Source organism: Trachinotus anak, unplaced genomic scaffold (genome assembly GCF_046630095.1).
Source record: "Trachinotus anak isolate AG129_WGS33_773 ecotype Australia unplaced genomic scaffold, CSIRO_AGI_Tana_v1 ptg000033l, whole genome shotgun sequence".
NCBI classification, from domain to species: domain Eukaryota; kingdom Metazoa; phylum Chordata; class Actinopteri; order Carangiformes; family Carangidae; genus Trachinotus; species Trachinotus anak.
The window spans coordinates 8922702-8942945 of NW_027273884.1; the positions used below are offsets into that span (position 1 = coordinate 8922702).

The 20244-nt window shown below is 43.4% G+C and overlaps 1 protein-coding gene across 1 annotated transcript in view; it reads left to right on the plus strand.

Annotated features, from left to right (window-relative positions):
• Positions 1-251: 251 nt before the first annotated feature.
• LOC139614050 (transcription regulator protein BACH2-like) overlaps positions 252-20244 on the plus strand; it is a 50383-nt gene continuing 30390 nt past the window's right edge. Inside the window, exon 1 of the mRNA XM_071471146.1 lies at positions 252-842. The gene's annotated coding sequence lies outside the window, so the exon portion shown is untranslated. The remainder of the gene's footprint in view (positions 843-20244) is intronic.

Genomic DNA, 20244 nt, shown 5'->3' on the forward strand with positions numbered 1-20244 from the left:
TAAATAGATGCATAAATAAATCTTGAAATGCATGAATACTTAAATGTATAAATAAATAAATTCAGAAACACTGAAATAAATAAATGTAAAAATACAGAAAAGGCATTTTTTCATTACCAAATGTATTTATTTTGCATTTATTTATGTATTACATTAATTATTTCTGCCATGATTTATTTATACTTACATCATTTTTCATCCTTCATAGGTATCACCACGGACCCAACTGAACTGAGGTCTGCCACAGTGGGAGCGGTTTCACACTTCTGCAAACAGTATATTTAATTTCTCATTTTCTTAAAATATGTTTTGTGGCGTAAAATTTATGTTATTTATTTGTGGCCTATTGGTGTCAATTAAAATATCACATACTATATGCTTAATTGTTATCCAGTGACATGAATGATTTAGCAGGGGGTTTGAACACTTACACCCCCCCCCCCCGTAAGATCTTCAGTACACCTTCAGTAAAACTGTGTTTGAAAAATTATTATTTTAATTAAATGCATGAAGCTGGCAGATGAAGTGTGTTGTAGTAAATCAGTAGTAAAGCTACAAACGTCTACGCTGCAGCGTCGTCAGAGCGGGGGGGGCGGGGGGGCTCGGCAGTTGTTGTGAATGAGGGCCAGCATGACGTCAGGAAGCCAATGTCAACAATGCAGCTCCTGGAGGAGAAAAGGCGTTTCATCCTAACACACACACACACGCAGAAGACCTATCCAGCACACACCGACTGATGCCTGCGGTCCATGAGAAGCAGCGGTCGCGGCTAACGGAGGTTAAAACACAATGTGGACTGAGTCCGGTCTCTGAAGACCGCGGCAGACGAGCAGGAAGAGCGGGTGAGTCGGTGCCTGCGTTAATAAGCAACTCTCGCTGTTTACTCCGCTTCATTAAACCAGACCACGGCCGCGGATTTAGCACTAATCTGTCTGCTAACAGCGGCTCTCCGCCGGCTTGTGGTGCAGTCAAACTGGTTGTGGTCACCGGACTCGGTTCAACCACCGTGTCCCCGTTCGTCAGGCTGGTCACCGATCATGGTGGAGCTGTGTGCGGTTTGACGCAGGCTGCTGTGTTCGTCAGTGTCGCGCCGCTGTTCGTTCCTCCACCGGTAACTTTTTACAAAGCCCCCCGGACTGACGGGGAGCCGCGGCGGTGGCGCCCCGCGTCAACACAGCAGCACCCCGGCTGTGGTGTCTCTGCTACACGCGTCCGTTCATGTGGAAGTTGTGTAGCAGCGTGTGTGTGTGTGTGTGTGTGTGTGTGTGTGTCTTTGTATCAGTCGTCATTTCGCTAACCTCACACTCCTCGAGCTGTGGACGACTAAAACAAGATGTGTGTGTGTGTGTGCGTGCGTGTGTGTGTTTTGCACTGGAGATAAACGCTGCCACAACCGAGGCACGCGCTCCTGTCCCGCTGGGGGAGGAAGGGGCTGCAGAGGGACAAAGGACCCAGCCCCCCCCCTTATTCCCGCCCTCAGCCGCTGAACAATCGCTTCAGTAAACACCCACCTCTGAGCACAGCGAGGATGGAGGTGTGAGTGAGCTGCCGCTCAGCTCCATCACAGAGCGGAGACTGTAGCATTTCATTCAGACTCTGTTTGTGTGACTTCTGTAATCCTTTGTGACAACGGCTTGTTGTGATCAGCTCTTTGTTACCCCCCCATCACCACCACCAATCCTCCATCCTCCAGGCCTGGAAGCCACGCTTCCCTCTCCCATCTTCCACTGCTGAGGAAACAGCAACGTGAAGCTCAGAGTCTGCAGCTCTCATTGTGGGGGGGGGGGGGACTCCACTCTCAGGGTTTACACACTGCTCAGCTGAACCAGCGGATGAGAGCTGACTGAGGCCAATGAAATATTTACCAGCAGCACTTTGGTTGCAGACAGTGAACAAAGACCACTGAAATATTTCTGAAATATTTGTTGAGATGTGACTCATTTCATAACTTCCTGAAAACACGCAGCTGTCATAGGTTAGATTAGGTTAGGTTAGCTTAGCTTATTTTATTTGTACCTGGAGGTAAATGTGGTTTTGCAGAAAAAGAGTCATCAATCTTACACACACACATTTAACACACAGCACAGACAACACCATGTTTACAAGGTAAATAAAGATCGATCAGTGAATAACTCGAATGTTGCTTCTCTGCAGTGTCACAGCTACTTCTTCATGAGTGATGGCTGCTGGATCAAAGCTCTCTTTATACTGTTTTGTTCTGCCCTGAAAGGATAAAGGAAAAGAGAGACTTGATTCAGCAAAAGCTCGGTACAGTAATTTGACCATGCTCTCGTCAGTGTGGAACCAGGACAGTTTCCTCAGACTCTCCAATGTCAGTTTACTTCTACACGTCTTCTCCAAGCAGTCAATGTGTGAAGCTTTGTCCAGTCTGAGAAGAACCATGGTGGTTGTATCAGCTTCAACAGCAAACACAAAAACACAAAAACAGACATTTACCGACATCTTCAGACAAAAGATGTTGTTGAGCATTATGGGAAGTGTAGCTTACAGGATTTTGGACCCACACTGGGGACTAAAGGTCAGAAGGTCACTGCTGTTTGGTTTTTGAAACATCTGTGGACTGATAAGTCCTGTTATCAGAGACAGTCACAGTGTGAGACACCAGATCTGAATATGTCAACAAAATAAAAGCACAAACCTCAACACTGTCACTGTCAGTTGCTTGATGCTGCCACTGGATGGCGCCAAAGTAAGAATTAAGAAACAAAATGGTGGCTTTAAATGGATGATTGTAATTTATTATTAGTAATACTCATCATAATAATTAATAATGATGAGATACTGTGTGTGCTTTTTGGACAGTACACGAGGAAGTGGTCTCAGAGGGGAACTGTACTCATGGTTCTGACCTGGACTGTACCAAGTCTCAGAGCCTGTGGTCAGCAGTTGTTGAGATGTCTTGCTCTGGACTGACGTGTGGACTGCGGTGCAGAGAGGACGGTGTCTGTTTATCATGTATTTATATGCGGTCATGTTTGCTGATTAAATCTGGTTTAGGTTGATTTAAACAAGGCGACCAGAGCACAAGTGTAAACAGGAAACACACTGAATATGTGTTGATGTGTTGGGTCAGGGCAGAGCATGAAATGCCATTTGTATATTGTGTGTGTGTGTGTGTGTGTGTACACATCAGATGTGTTTTCTGTTGACTGCTGTGACTCACAGCTTTAACTCTTCAAAGAAACGACATCTGTGGCCTCTGTCCTGCTGGTGAACTGAGTTACTGCCAGTTACTGCCTGTGTTGATACAAACACCTGAACAGAGATCAGTAATTGTTCCCACAGCTCAGGGTCTCGCGTTCAGATGTCTTGTTTTATCGGCGCGACGGATGAAGATGTTCAGTTTCCTGTGCTGAGACAAAACACGTCCTCACATTTGAGAAGCTGCAAATATTTAACGTGAAAGGATTGAAAATAATTAACTGCTTGCTAGAAACTTTCTGACTGATTAATCAGTCATCTGACTGATCATTTTTGCTTCAATTAATGTTGCAGTATTTAATGTAACTTCTAATAAATAAAAGATCAGTAATGTGTTGGCCTGTAGACACAGTTAGTATCTTATTGAAAACCAGCCGGTGTTTGTCAGAGGAATCAGAGGCAGCAGATGAGCTGTTTGACATTAGACATCATGGTTGTTAGTAGTGACAATAATGAGGCTCCCTCTCAGACCACAGTCATCATTCATCTTATTAATCACACCTGTGCTTCTTACTGTGACAAGTCAGAGTATCTGCAATAACTAAAAATAATTAATAATATTACATATAAGTAGATTTAATGTTTCATTTGTCTGTGAAAGCTCACAACCTCTGACAGCTTTAGTTTTGTACCCTGGTCCTGATCTACGTCCTGATCTATGTCTTATCACAACACACAGGTCTACTCAAAGCTCCCAGATTTCATGGTTTGGGTTTTGTCCTGATGTGCAGTGTGAGTTGTGGGACCTTATAAATTACAGTCACATCTAAAGGAGACATTGGTGAGGAAAAGTCAGTGAACCTCTGAAGGACCTGGTTTCCTCTGTTCACTGATAATCTCACACAGACAGATATAATCAGTGTGTCTGTACTGACCTCAGTCATTAAACCTCCTCAGTGGACCATCTTGGATCTAATAATCTGAAACCAGCTCTTCAGTCCTCAGCTGATCAGACCTGCTGCAGGTTCAGGAGGAGGTCTGGACCAGTCTTCTCACAGAGCTGCTTCAGCTCAGACAGACTCAGGACGTCTGGTGTGAATAGCTCTACTGGATCCAGGTCTGACTGGACTCCAGGAGGTGGATTTACTCTGATGTTCATGGTTATTGTCCTGCTGGACAGACACCCTGACATGATCCTGAAGAGACCCTGATAAATCATGATGTGGATCTGTCCAGGTCCAGGTCCTGATGCTCCTCCCCCTGCTCCACCTGTTGGAGGAGGTTTTCATGGTGGTCTGCAGAGACCTGTTTACACCACACACAGTGGGGGTGGGTGTACACAGGATATATTGTATCACTTCCTCTCATGATACATCGGCGCCTAAAAATCAACATTTACATTAAAACAGCTGTAAACGGATTCCACCTCAGATTTGACTTGTCAGAGTCACAGCGTTGTGACCCCCTGAGGAGTCACCTGTCAGATGACTGAGGGTAAATATGACGGGTGGGGGCAGGATCTGGACCTAGCTGGGCTCATGTGACAAACACCATCACTGTTGACTACACAACATCAACACTCCACAGACCAGAGACACTGTCCTGCACACAAACACACACTCTGACACTCAAACACACACTCCTCAGTGCTGTGTGTGTCGGCTCACACACTGAAACACACCTAAAAATTTAATTTAAAATTTCACATTAAGCAGATTGATGGAAACTGTGAAGACTGAACTGTGTCCAGGTTTACACGAGACAAGTTGATTCTGATTGTGTAGCACTGAATGTGTATTTTTATTTTTATTATGTCTTAGTTAGTCATTGTTTTTGAGAGGGAAGTGTGTATTTATTGGTTTTGTGTTGAATCTTTTTTTTTTACCTGAACTGTTCTGTTTTCTGACAGTTCAGACTTTTACCAGTTATTCATATATTTTACATTTTTACATTGGAGTGATGACACTCGTGGACATGGACAAGTTGCAGTGTGTGTGTATGTGTGTGTGTGTGTGTGTATGCACTTTGTTGCACATTGATTCATTCATATTTGGAGGAGAAGGTGGAGCTGAGGAGGAGTGAGGGGTGGAGCTGAACATCATGTTGTGTTGAAGAAGACTTGAAACTAGAGACTGAGACATAAACTCATCAGGGAAATGTTTACTGAGGTAATAAATCAGTGAGAAGTAGAGACATTTTCCCATAGACTTCAATACAATCACACTTTTTACAACCAGTGGAGTTGCCCCCTGATGGTCATGAGATAGATGCAGCTTTAAGGCTCTTCAGCATTGGCTTTACTTTTTAGATCCAGAGTTTAGACACTAGAGTTTAGACACAGTCTCTGGTTCCCACCCTGAAGACATCCAGTTCATTTCAGTCTCATCAGTCCATCAAACAATTCTCAGCAGTGTTAAATGAACTGCACTCATACAGAGCTTTTCTAGCGTCATCGACCCGTCAAAGAGCTTAATAGAAACTACATTCACCCATTCACACACACTCATACAGCACTTTCCTCTACACATATAGTGCTTCAGTATCTTGCCCAAGGACACCTCAACATGTGGACTGGAGGAGCCGGGGATCGAACCACCGACCCTCTGATTAGTGTACAATCTTCTCTACCTTTGATAAAACGCTATGTTTCTAGGCAACGCAGTAGTTGTTGATGCTGTGCAGTGTTGCACACCCCTGATCTCTGAACGTCCCTCTGCCTCTCGTCCTCCACCTTCTGCTCTAAATTCAGCTTCTCTCAGTCACAGCTGAAGGATCCTCCATCACCCAGCATGCACCTGGTGGTCACGGTCTGTTTAATCTGGGACATTTGCCGTGGTGCAGCCAATCAGCAGCTTCTTCTCTGCTGCAGCTGCTGACTCCTTTCATTTGTTCATCATAACTTCATCATGTGACTGTTGTTTTCACTCTGGAACGATTTGACTTTAACTGTAGAGAAGTTAAATGCTTGAGTTAAGAGAAACTGATGTACGAATAATGTCACTAGTTTTTACAATTCTACAAAAAGTACAAGTACACAAGAAAATGACTGTTAGAGACAGTAACAGTTAGCTCCCCCCTGCTCATGGTTTGTATTTGACTTGACTTTTGATGTATCTCATGTGTCTGTATGACAATGAACTGTATGTCCCAAGTTGTGGTAGGATCAGACAGTGTTGTCCAGCTCTGCTCTGATTGGTTGAGACAGTTTGACTCTTGATCATGTGGATCACAGTCATCTGTGTGATGACAGAGCCTGATGAAGGTCCCTGTAGATCCAGACGTTGCTCTATTGAGCCCGTGTGGTAAACGGTGGATTCTAGCTGATGAGGGTTGAACGTTACTCTGCAGACACAGGGAGTTTGATCAGGGTTCAGTGCAATGAGCAGAGCTTGTTTCTTCTTCTCTGCTGCTGTCTGTGTAGGAGGCTGTCTGAAGACAAACTGCTGCATAACTCACACTCACAGCTTTTTTATATCTGTGTGCAGGGGAGAGGAAGGATGTACTCATCACCTGTGTGTCAGCACAGGTGATGAGTACAGACTGTCCCAGGACAACTGACACAGCCACAGAAACTGAGCTCAGTATGTCTGCATCGTCTCTGTCTGTCCTCCCTGTCCTGCTGTCCAAACCTCTGTCTCATTCCTCTTCCTCCAATCTCCAGCTGTGCCTCAGCTGTCTGTCAGCCTGCAGCATAGGTGTGTCTCATCCTCTGTCACTTGTCTTCAGTGTGATTTGTTCATCACCTGAGGAAGACTCTGGCCTCTGTCTGATTTATCCATCAGGCTCTGAAATATTAACTTAAGGATTTGTTTTTTATCAGGAAGTCAATGTTTTGCACACCAGGTGGTTTTTGAGTACTGAGTTTTATTTTTTTTAAAAAAGTAACACAAATAAAATAAAATAAAAACATTTTTCTGCAGGCACATACAGTATGTCATCATTTATCACAGCGGGACAGCAAACACCATAGCTGTGTGTTAGCATCTCATTTAATTTATATAAAAGCACCAGTTAAAGGAGAAGATACAGTGTAGTTATCTTCTCCAAGTGTTGATCTCCATCAGAAGATATATTTGTGGTTTTAAGAACCAAAAACCATCTCAGTGTAGTTTTACATCTCCAACAGGTCAGTCGGCCAATCAGAAGAGAGAGTCTGAGCCTGGGCCAAACAGAGGCCGGAGGTGTGGCTGATGAAGCGTTTGTCTAGGGCGACGTCTCATATCGGTGACGATCAATTACAGAACTGTTATATTTGCGGTATTGTTGCTGCACCTGAGGAAACTTTGCAGGGACAGTGGTGAACGACATACTAACCTCAGAATGCTAACAGACTGACCAGCTAACTAACAGTGACACCACCCAGACATATTTGGATTTTACCTGGATCAGAGGTTCCTCTGCTGGTTCAGGACAGGTTCGCTGGATCAGATACTCACTGCCCCATCAGTGAGTTGACCAACGTGCAGCAACATATTCCAGAACATGTCTGTGGGTTTGAAACAGACCTGGCCTGCATGTCGAAAGCAATGCCACTGCTCATTCAATATTTCCTGGAACCATCTGTTCACACCTTGAGACAGGAGAAAGTGTAACCAGCAGCAAATTTATGGTGGCAGGAAACCATCTTCTAATCCCAGTGCGAGCGATGGCTTTCCTGATGTGACAGCGTTGTATCAGGTGCCAAGATCCTGACGCACATGTGTGTCTTTCCACAGATCTGAGCAGCTATAGTTTGGACTTCGGAGAGACACGCTGAGAGTTCCTGATGAGACAAGAGCATGTGTGACTGGATTTATACCTAATTTTAACAACACGCTAGAATTTAAACAAGTGACATCTTCTAAAAACCAGATACCCAACACCACTCTGCACCACCCTCACTGCCCACAGCGCTGCTGGCATCCCTGGTTTATCTGCTGCATAATCTTGCCACAGATCTGGCAAACCATCTGGCATGGCTGGCGGTCATTGGTGCAGACGGTTGGGGGGGCAGATGGTGAGATGATGGTCAGCTGTTTTGGGCATTGCTTTAATCAATATATTCCATGTCGGGGTTGCCAAGCTGAAGCTAAATGTGATGTTAAGCTCACAGAGCTTCAGACTGGAGGACACAGCTGATGCAGGGCAAGACTGAGATAAATGAATGGTGTGCTGAGGAAGGCCGGCATCCTGCTGAGAGGACAGTAACTGATCTGAGCTCTGGGGCACCTCGGTGGCTCACCTGGTAGAGGTTTGTCCTAACTGCTGTGGCCCGGGGTTCGAATCCAACCCGTGGCTCTTTGCTGCATGTCATCCCCTCTCTCTCTCCCATACTTCCCTGTCACTCTCTCACTATACTTACCTAATAAAGGCATTAAAAGCCAAAAAAAACCCAAACTGATCTGAGCTCTGATCCGTGACTGATTCTGGACGAGTTTAGTCTGAACTGATTATCTGACCCATTAATCCTGTAGTCTGAGAGAGTTACGGGGGTCGTGGCATATACACCCACCTTCATCACTAAGTGACAATCTGATGACAAACGGTGAACCTGCTGGTTCGTGTTTTCTGGTCTGGGGGGGGGGGCAGTGAAGCTGTTTGTGGGCTGATGTAACAATCCCAATGAAGCTGCAAAGGCTGCTGGATGTTGTGGAGGTTCCACCTGTCGGGACACATTAACACGCTCTCACATTCCCTCATGTCTGCTGCTGAGGGAAGACATGGCTGCGGCTTTGATGTGATGCAATTAGGGTTTGTGTGCTCTGCAGGATTACAGCAGCAGAGGTGATAAAGCCAGTATAGAAGTACAGCACAACAGTGGGGTGGGGGTGGGGGGTGGGGGGGGTTATTGATGAAACCTAATATGGAATATATATGTAATATATATCCATCCCAAAGCCTGTCAATATATGTTAATATTATATCCAACCACTGTCCCAGGAAGTGAAGATAGATGTTCATACTGAAGAATAGAGATTTTTTTGAAGTGTCTCATTTTGATAAACTTAATAAACTTACCATATAAAAATCAATCATAGATATTTTTAATATATGTACATATACAAGTTTTACTGTGGGTATTTGATAAATGTTATAAACTTATTTGTTCATATATCCAGAGGATGTTTACATGTTATAATGATCCTCTCATAGATAACACTGGATATTGGCACATATATATGTCATATATGACATGTCTGTATGGGAGGACTCTGGATTTGTAAATTCGTGGACAAGCCACAGTTAAACTACAGAATTTAACTGGCTAATCATAACTCACTGCAAGATGTTACGCAGTGGCAAAAATAAAAAAATCTAAGGGAATCTGCAAATTTCTTGTTGAGTTCACTTTAAGTGAAGTTGTTGAAGTATAAGGGCCATATTCGGGCTGTGGTCCAGGCGTATACTGGGACAGAAATTTCATTTTGCTGCCTGGGTTTCAGCATTTTAACGACCAGCCCTTTGAGTAGCCGCTGGAGCCACATTATTTTACTGTGCCACTTTCCAGTGTGACCTGCTTTAGAGTGAGGAGGCTGCCATGTGTTCTGTCAGTCAGGTTTTGTCCTTTGCACCAGGATAAATGAGGAAACCGTCACAGTTAATTCAGTTTTGTCTACAATAGGGCTGCAACTAACGACTATTTTAATAGTCCACTAGGCACTGACTATTGAAACGATTAGTCGACTTATCGGATAATTATTAGCATGAAGTTGCTTTAATTATGTGGCAAATGATAATAAACACAAGAAAGATGGGTACTTCAATGAAAAATGCATCTTTTATTCAACTTTGCTGCTGATTCATACAAAAAGTAAATACGAATCTAAATGACTAATTAATAAATAAATAAATTAATTAAATAAATTAATTATTCCGTTTCCTTCAACTGCCCGACGTGCTTTCTCTTTAAATGTTCGTGCATCACCGAGGTGCTGCCGTGATACTTTGCTTTGCAAACCTTGCAAGTCATCTTTTTATCCGCCGTATCCAGGCTACAATGCTCCCAAACTTGAGAGGGTTTGGTCGTGTAGCTGATGCGTTGGACGCCGCCATTTCTGTGTACGTTACCGCGACCCTCGGCAGAGATTGTAATTAAGTGAGATGCCTCACTCTGTTGGAAAAACACGTCTGGCGACAATAATCGACAATGGAATTCATTGTCGACTATTTCTATTATCGATTTTTGTCGACAACGTCGACGAATCGCTGCAGCCCTAGTCTACAACACCACCTGTGACCTCAGTATTCATTCATACATTTCTGTCAATATCACCAACATCATAATCTTCATAAACAGAGAGTTTAGAGCAGAGCTGTTGTATTGATAGTACAGGTGTATCTAACCTAATAACAGACCCCACCCTGCTTCTTTTCTGTCTGTAATTCTTCCAGCATAGCTGCAGCTACATGAGGCTGTTCTGATCTCTCTATCAGAGACGACTACAGAGTGTTCATTAAACACAAAACAGACCGGTCTTTAGTTCAGTATGTGGATAAAAACACTTGCTCCTAATTGCTAAATGACTGTTGGCTGTAGCTGAAAGTGTTTTCTTCTTTGTTTTGATCCTCTTGCTTCAGTTTGAGTTGGCTGCTTTCCCAGTGTAGTGAATTTAAATTTCTGCAGCCATGACTCACACAGCAAACCCAGCTTCACTTTCCCTGAAACGCGACAAGGCTGATCCAATTTACGCTTCAATAGCAGCCTAAGGCAAAGTGATGTCAGCCCAGCCTCCCAGCTGAAAGGAGGGAATGGAATTGTCAGGAAACACAGGTGACCGTGGAGGAGCTCCCCTGGGGAGGGAAGGTCCGTATCTGCTACATCCGCAACTGTCAAACAGGTGTAATAAAATCCAGTGGATAGGGACCGGTTCTCAGTGGGTTTTGGGTTAACCAGGCCGGGGCGTCACTGCGGTGGAGACGTCAGGAGAGTGATACACCACATACAGCAGAGGAACATGGGAAAGAGTACTCAGGACACTGTGTGTATGGATGAGATCAACATCTGAGTCACTGAGGACTTCCTTGCTGTGCTGTGACTCCACGTTGTTTGTTGTAATTCCAAGAGCACAAATCTGTTTTTGGTTTTCCGGCAATGCAAAACATTTGAAACGCTGAAAGAATTCAGTGTATTTCAGTGTGGTGATGTTAATCTGTCAGTCGTCCTCTGTGGAAACTTTGTGGGCGTCTGGCAGCCCACATGTGTGCTTTCATTTTCATGCCTACACTGTGTTGCCTTGTGAAGGAGATGAAATAATCCTTTGCTCGACGTCTCTGCCTTTATGACTCATTTGGCATCTGAGAGCTTTTGCACCCTCTCAAAAATGATTCAGTTATTGCACAGTTTTCAGCTCTGCACCAGGTATGAACATGCTGTACATGTGATACTGTGTATTTACACTGGTGCCTGTTTAAAGCACGCTGGATTGGACTGATGAGTGACTGATGCTGGTTATTTTCATGTGGAGAAGGAAGTAGAATGATCAGTTTACAACATGACCTGTCGACTTGAAAGGGTCTGAATGGTGGAGTTCCCTCTTTCTGCAACAGTGCTCACCTCTGTTCCTCTTCACTGTAACGACCCTGTGAAAATCTACTTTTAACAGGAAGAAACCTCCAACAGAACCGGACTCAGGGTGGGGGGCCGTCTGCCTCGACCGGTTGGGTTTAGGACGAGATAAAAAAAGGAGGGGTGGGGGGAGGAGAGAGGAGAAAAGAGAGAGAGAGAGACCAGGAACAGCTGTGTAGGTAATGGTGTTATCAATAATAATGACAGGTAACAGTGGTTAATAGTAATGATGAGTAGTGGTGGATCTGGATCCTGCCGCTCCAGAGGCAGAGAGACCTGCAGAATGAGGACAGAGAGAGGGAGAGAGAGGAGAAGCACAAACTACGGGAGAGAAGAAAAATACAAAGTTAATGGCATAAAGTAATCGAGAGAGAGAGAGAGAGAGAGCCCAGTGAATCATGGGAATCCCCCAGCAGTCTAGCTCTATAGCAGCATAACTAAGGGATGGGTCAGGACATACCTGAGCCAGCCCTAACTATAAGCTTTACTAAACAGGACAGTTTTAAGCCTGATCTTAAAGGTAGAGAGGGGGTCTGCCTCCTGAACCCACACTGGGAGCTGGTTCCACAGGAGAGGAGCCTGATAGCTGAAGGCTCTGCCCCCCATTCTACTCTTACAAACTCTGGGAACCACATGTAGATCTGCATTTAGAGAGCGAAGTGTCCTATTGGGAAAATAGGGAACTATAAGCTCTCCAAGGTACGATGGTGCCTGATCATTAATGGCTTTGTAGGTGAGGAGGAGGATTTTAAATTCTATCCTGGATTTTACAGGGAGCCAATGCAGAGAAGCTAACACAGGAGAGAAGTGATCTCGTTTCCTAGTTCCTGTCAGTACTCGTGCTGTAGCATTTTGGATCAATTGGAGGCTTTTTACTGCATTTTTGGGACATCCTGACAATACAGAGTTACAGTAGTCCAGTCTTGAGGTAACAAATGCATGAACTAGCTTTTCAGCTTCCTTTAGACACAGAATGGGTCTGATTTTTGCAATATTGCGCAGGTGGAAGAAGGCTGTCCTAGAGACTTGCTTTATATGTGAAGTAAAGGACAAGTCCTGGTCAAAAATGACACCTTGTGTCCTATTGGAGGATTTGTCTTCCTGTTGCTGCTACAGAAAGAGGTAAATCAGTGTCTTCACCTTGAATCACATCATCATCCAGGTCCGTCGCAGTCGCAGACTCCAGACATTGAACTTTTGCAATCAAGTACTCCAGGAGGGAACATTACAAAAAAAAAAAAAAAAAAAAAAGTCCTAATATGATCTGAAAGTAGACAGAGTGTTCCCCTGATTTTGCATATTTACATCAGGCTTTTCTATCAAGGACAAACATTTTGTGTTAATGAATTTTCCATGTTCTTGAATGTGTTCTACTATAGGAAGCATGGCAACCAAAATATCTGTCATACTGCAGAATATGATTAAATTTGATGTGAATTCATTGATGTTGTGGACAGCACTGTTGGGAAGCTCATGTGGTTTCACCTGATATACATATGTTAATTGTGTGATGAGTATTCTGCCAGCAATTTAAGAAAGACGAATGTGTGCGATTTGGATGCATCTGTCCTATGTGGTTATTCTGCAGAGCCAAAGACTCTACTGTTAAATGTGATCAGGAAATTTTACTGGGGCATGTGCCCCAGTAAAATGGGTCTGGTGACCCTGATGACGTGTACCAATGGTTCTGGAAGGGAACGATGGATCTTCTCCTGACAGACTGTCAACATTGTAAATAAAGTACCTCATTCCCGAAGTAGTAATAATTAGTGCCAAATGAAGCAGTGAAGTTTTCCAACCCGAAACCAAAAGGTTCATCACTGGCAGCTTCATTCAGCAGCACTCACTGACATTTACTGCTCAGGTCCATGTGCAGCAGAACCTTTTATAAAGAACAATCCAGTCCTGTTATCTGGGACCTCTGTGCTTTTCTTCACAACTCTTGATTCATCAAAAATATTTAGAATAATAATGTAACAAAAATGAACAACATGACAACATCTGTGTGTTGGGATTCAGTGTCTGGAAGACATAGAAATGTGATAATGCTTCCACTACTATGACTACTACTACTACTATTACTACTAGTCCTAACAATAATAGTAATGATGATATTGACAACAAATACTCTGCTGAACCAGACTCAACTGCTTTTCAGTTCTTCTCCATCAAGATGATGATTATGATAAACAATGTACAAAAGTCAGCTTTTGAAATAAGTGAATCAGTGCAAATCTGCAGGACCACTGCTGCTTTTGTATGAGCAGAATCTGATCTTTACCCTGAACCTGACTCCACTGAAGCTCTTTGGACCAAGTCTTTGACGTGTCCACTGCCTTGAGGCATCAGCTAAGATCTTTATACAGAGGTCCCACTACACTGCCGTTAAGAAGACTCTTTGTTTACTCTGAACCAAACAACATTGGCATTTTGCCACCCTGATGTGAGGTGTCAGGGGCGTGAAAAACTAATTGTATATCCAGACCTGATGTGAAACAATGGTCATCAGAGGAACTGTTGCTTGAGACACCTCGACACTGACTTAAACATTTAACCATGGTGGTTGCAGTATTTCAATAACACAGTCTGTATTGCCTTTAGGAAATCACAGTTGAACATAGCATATACATATGAATACCTGTAGCAAATCAGTGTATGTTCATTCACAGTGTGGGCACATGAGGCTGAAAGATGTAAATGTCATCCAGATGAACTAAAAGCAGCAGTGTCAAAAGAAAAACCAATGAATGTGGCTGAGGAGAAATGACATGGTTTGATCCTGCTCTGCAAGCTCCACCTCCAGCTGTTCAGTTAAAGGTATTAATGTTTTTTTTATTGTCAGTGTGTAAATGGATTGTAACACAACTGCCTGACGTTCTGGTCGCCTGTAAACAGCCTGTGGACTGATGTAAAATCTCCTGTGTCTCAGTCCTTCTCCTCCATTCCTCTGCAGCGCCATCAGTGTGCAACACTAGCTAACGTTAGCTTAGAAACAGAGTCTGCTAACATCAATAACCAGCACAACACAGACTCTAACACAGACTCCCTGTTAGTCACAGTCAGACCTGTCTCCTCCTGAAGAGTCAGACAGAATGTAAAGGTTACACTTTAGTCCACTTTAGTGGATAGTCCACCTGCACAGACTTTACAGAAGATTGTTGGGGAATGATAATGGAATATTGCCATTTGGTACATTTTGGTTAATGTGTTAATTGAGCCTTTGATCTGCCTGTACTCCATTATATTCCACTTCCATCTGAGTCAACAGCTTCTACTGAATAAGACAATATTAATATTAAACAACAGTCAGGTTACTGCAGCGTCGAAGCCCATCAGGGGTTCTGTTCTGTTAGACTAACACGAAGTCCAAACAACTGCATCCATTCAGCTGGTTCCTGTGTGACCATGAATGGATGGAGGCAGCGCTGAGTCCAGCATCTTGTCTACTCATTCTTTATGTGTAGTCCTTCACTATAGTGTTGTGATTGGTCTTCACTTCTGAAAGGTTCAGTTTGTGGGTTGGGGCTAATTCGAGAAGGAGGTAAACTGAAGGGTGGGGGTTATGGTGGACTGTTTTTTGTGTCGTTAATCATGTTATGTTGTAAAAACAAAACTAAAATCATAATGCCCCCCTTTCTGTTTCTTCAATCACGCAACAAGAGGAAAATATGGAGTTATGCTAAAAATACTATTATTGTCTGGAAAAAACTGAAATGCATGATCTGTAGCAAATCACATGACACTGTTGATTGGTTAAGGGTGTGTTGCCCAGGTGATGAATTCTCCTCTGAACAAAAGCCTTGCAGCTTCATTCACAATGTTGCTGCTTTTCTTTTGCATAGTATGCTTTTTAAATCCACATCCTGCTGTTTTTGGTTTCAGTTTTGCCCTGTGCATTTACTGTGTGTGTTTGTGTGTGTGTGTGTGTGTGTGTGTGAATGAGTCAGAGATGCTCCAGGCTCTCTGTTCTCCTGTGGAAAGACACCGTCCACAAGAGCTGTACCTGCGCTGAGCAGCCTGAAGGAGTTGCTGAAGCCTGTAAGACTGAGCTCATTCTCAGCTGGAACACCGTGCCCTGCAGTCAGAGGCAGCAAGTCAGTGCTCACATCACCTCCAAAATACAGCTCTGCTCATAGTCTTCATCTGAGAGGCACCAGGTTTACAGAGTTCTTAATTCATTTGTTCAGGCGTTTTGTCTCTTACAGCAGAATGTGGCTTTGGTTAAGCAGGTCATGCATGAATCAGCTGCATGGTTAGTGCTTTGATCTGGATTTCCTCCTGTCCACACATCAAAAGGCCTTTGAGCAAGAAACTCATCTAGTGATGTCCTTACACCCTTTCCTCTAGAAACAGCATTTCTATAAAATGAACCTGCAACAAATTAATTTTGGAGGGAACCTAACTGCTGGCAGTGTTTGTTTTTTATGCCTTGTGTCAGCTGCAGCCGTGGCCGGAGACATTATGTTGTCTGTCCATCTGTCTGTCTCTCATATTCATAAGCTTGATATCTCTGTGACACCTTGCAGGAATTTCTTCAAATTTGGTTCAAACGTTCACTTTCAAGGATGAACTCATTAGATATTGGTTTAGGTCAAAGGTAAAAGTCACTGTGGCGTTTTAAGCCTCTTGTATTTGACATCTCAAGACTGTCTTGAGGGAATTTCTATACATTTTGCACAAACGTTCACTAGGACTCAAAGAACAGTGATCTCACAAATCATGTTTTTTTTGGTCTTGATATCTCAGGAGTGTCTTGATCTGTAGTATCTAGTATCTGTACATAGTTTTGAACAGCCAATCAAAAGAGTGGCTCAGAGCCTCTATTCTGATTGGCTGACTGATTTCAGGTGAACCAAATCTTGCAAGGTTGGATGGTGGGTCCAGGTGGGCAGACTTGGGGCAGGGCTGAGGGCGGTGACTGCTTTGTTGTGACATCACAAAGTTCCAGAAGTCCTGACGGCTGGTTTTAAGGCTCAGTTTCTGAATACAGGCTGTGTGCATTTCTCTGTGGACTGAGGCTTTGATACTTTCACAGTATTAATATAGAACCTAGACCTACTTTATAATCAAAAAACACATGAACATCTACCTTTAGACTAGATGGATCTTTAAGTAGATAATGAAAGATAAGAAATGCCAAATTCAGAGACTTGTAGCCATTATATCAGTGTGTCAGAAACATATCGTGGCCAAAAGAACTTGATCAGGAACTTAAAAACAAAAAGAATTAATGAATTAACCAAACTGTCTGCTGTAAACCTCCATCATAGTTTACAGACTCACTTCAATTCTGACCCACTGTTTCGTTCCACTAGTCAAGTGGGTTATTTGCCTGTTCTCTTCCTTTTTGTACACTTCTCCTCAGACCTTCTCTATGTGACCACCAACCTATAACCACGACCATTCTCTAACCTACTTTAAACTGTACTTCACCACACAGGTAGTGTTCAAAGCAAGCAAGTTTGTTTCAAAACCCTGGCATAATAATAATAATAATAATAATAATAATAATGATAAAAGCATTGAGCATAATCCAAGTTTTGCAGAATCAGCCAGTCTCAGTGTTGTTGTGTGGTTTTCAGTCTGAAGTTAAATGTTAAATGTCTCAGTTTGATTTATCTGAACATATTAGGAGAGAACTGCTCCTCTCAGGATACAAATGGTTTCCTGATGGAAGCAGATTAGAACTGCAAGTGCTCTGCATGAGTGTTACTTGAGCCACATGAGCAGTCTGCGACACTGTGTGTGTGTGTGTGTGTGTGGTTGCACTTAGAGGATGAAAGGTGAAGATATTGATGGAGAGTGAGAAGGCATGAGAGACAAATACCTAGGTCAGCTATTCAGCATCTATAGATTGTAACTTAATCGCTGAATAAACACACACACACACACACACACACACACACCCCTCCCTGCTCATACCAGCACATATGTCATTCTTCCATGAATGTTACATGTCCATCGTCCAGGCCCCAGCTGTCCATTCACTGCCTCTGATCCCTTTCTCCTACAACAGGCCACTTGCCCTTCACACACATACACAGCCCTCGTCTGACACATGGCTCCAGCGGCTGTGTGCTGAGGGATGAAGGGGTTTCATTCACACTAAATCCAATTCCACTTGACATAGGCAGGATGAGTTATAGAGGCTGAAGGAGGCTGAGCAAATGAGCAAACACTGCTGCCAATGACCTCAGAGGTCATTTGTCAGGATCTCAATAACCACAGTGCAAGTGAGAGCTTCCCCAGAGCGGCTCTCTCAACAAAGCTTCATTGTTGAATGGGAGACGCTGATGTCATGGCGGTGTATTTCCGCAGCTCAGGAAGTCCCGAGGGAGGGCCCCAGTAACGTAGCCCGGACTGAGCACTATCTTTAGCTGTGAGTCGATCTGAGGAAGTTTCTTCCTGAGATAAAGTTTCAGTGTTTCTTTGTGTGGACTCCTGATCTGATGTCTCCTCTGGCGCCACCATGAGGTTGAGATGAGCATAATATCCCAACAACTACTGAATCACTTGACATGAAATCTGGACGAAATGTGAAATTTTGATGATCCCTGAATTTCCATCCTCAACATGTCAGTTTGTTCAGTACTTTGTTTAAACCTCAGCAGGTCGGTGTTGTCATCAGACAAGTCTCCAAACAAATGAGGAGTTGGACACATCGCGATCAACAGTAGGTGTCACTAATTATCCAGATGGTGCCATTAAACCACTGCAGAAGAGGGACAACATGATGATGTCATTATTATTCGAATGATGCAGAGTGGCAGCAAGTCTTTGAGGCTCGTACTTCTTATGCTTCTGAATTTCCCATCAGATTAATAAATTATTTTATCTATCTAATAGTCAGCTGACATTTGTAGCACACACTAGAAGAGCCATGCAGACAGAAGAAGTCTGGGCAGTGAATTAGTTAAATTGCCTCTTTACAGATGAAACAGGGGAAATGGTGTATTTCAACAAGCCCACACTGTGGAGTAGCCTTACATAGAAAACCATGGATGATTGTAGGTGGGTGTTTTCATTCAGTCCTGTTAGATACTGAAATCTTCTCACCAGGGTTAAAAGTGTCAGCACACAGCTGATCAGCTGCAGCTAAAACAAGACTGACTAAGAAATGACATTTTGATCTACATACAAACCAACAAAACATTTCTCAATTCAAAACATTCAATAAACATGTGGTGCTGGTACCACCAGTAGCTATGGTGGCTAATGTTCGCTAATGTTAGCAAACTTTAGACATCTAGTGGTCGTAGTAATGATGACAGGAACAAAGGGAAATGCGACGAAGTCCAAATCAGGAGGTTGGGGTGGATTCCCATGTGAAAGTAGCAGTTTATGTTGTTTCTATGATCCATGACCGTTTGTTGTTATTATTGTAACCATGACAACAAAGATCATCTAATGTTGAAGAAGTACTTATTTTAACCCAAATCACCATCTTTACCTAAACCCAACCAAGACATGACCGATATTATAGTAACCATGGTGACGAAGGAAGGTACACCGCTCTTAGTACAAACCATGTGTTTATTATTGTAACAATGACAACCAAGGTCCGATATGCCTGTTGCCATAGGGGCGCTATTTCAGGAGACACTGCTGTGGGTCGTATCAGAGGGTAAAAGGTTGTTTAGATGGGAGGAGTGGTCTGAGGACTGGTTGGAGAACTGGTCGGAGTACTTGTCGGAGGACTGGAGGACTGGTTGGAAGATTGACTGGAGGACTAGTCAGAGGATTGGCTGGAAGACTGGCTGGAGGACTGGTTGGAGGACTGGCTAGAGGATTAGGTGGTTATTCTACATTTTTAGTACTGTACTTTAACAGGATACAGTTTTGTGTTTGGCTTATGATCAGATCTGTTCAAACGTTGCAGACTGTGGTAGTCAGGAGAGTCTAAGGCCGTTATTTCCCTTTAGATCATGTTTCTAATGTGTAGTCTTACCTGATTAAAGCAAACTCAATGCTACCTCTGTGTTTACTTGTTGTCTAAGGTACATTTCCACATGTACTTACCCCTCTGCTGCACTCATTCAAACTCAACATTTCCTGCACAAGTTTCATCTTCCACACCCCTTCCTCATGTACATTTACTGTGAAAACATACAGGATGTGTTTGATTGATGATAGCTTTGCTGTGATGGAATAAAGAAATGAGAAGAGGAGAAGTGACAGAGTATAATGGCTGGTGTTGGGGAGGAGGGAGTGGTGAACATGAGTCTTTTGTTGTACTGATGGAATTAGCTGCGCTCAGAATACCCCACAGACACCATCAGAGGAACAGAAGACATAATCAGGGCAGAGGATGTGGCAGGAAAGGGTGGAGGAAAGTAGGCCATAGTAATACAGTGAAGTGTACACACACACACACACACACACAGAGTGGAATTTGTGAATTATTAGTGTTTGTTAATTAATATTTGTGTGTAGCTGTAGCTCCGGGGGAAGCTCCCTGTCTGACCCTGGGCTCTGCTGCTCTGTGATGAATAATTCACTCCTGGATGTTTTTACACTGCCTGCTGGGATGCACCGTG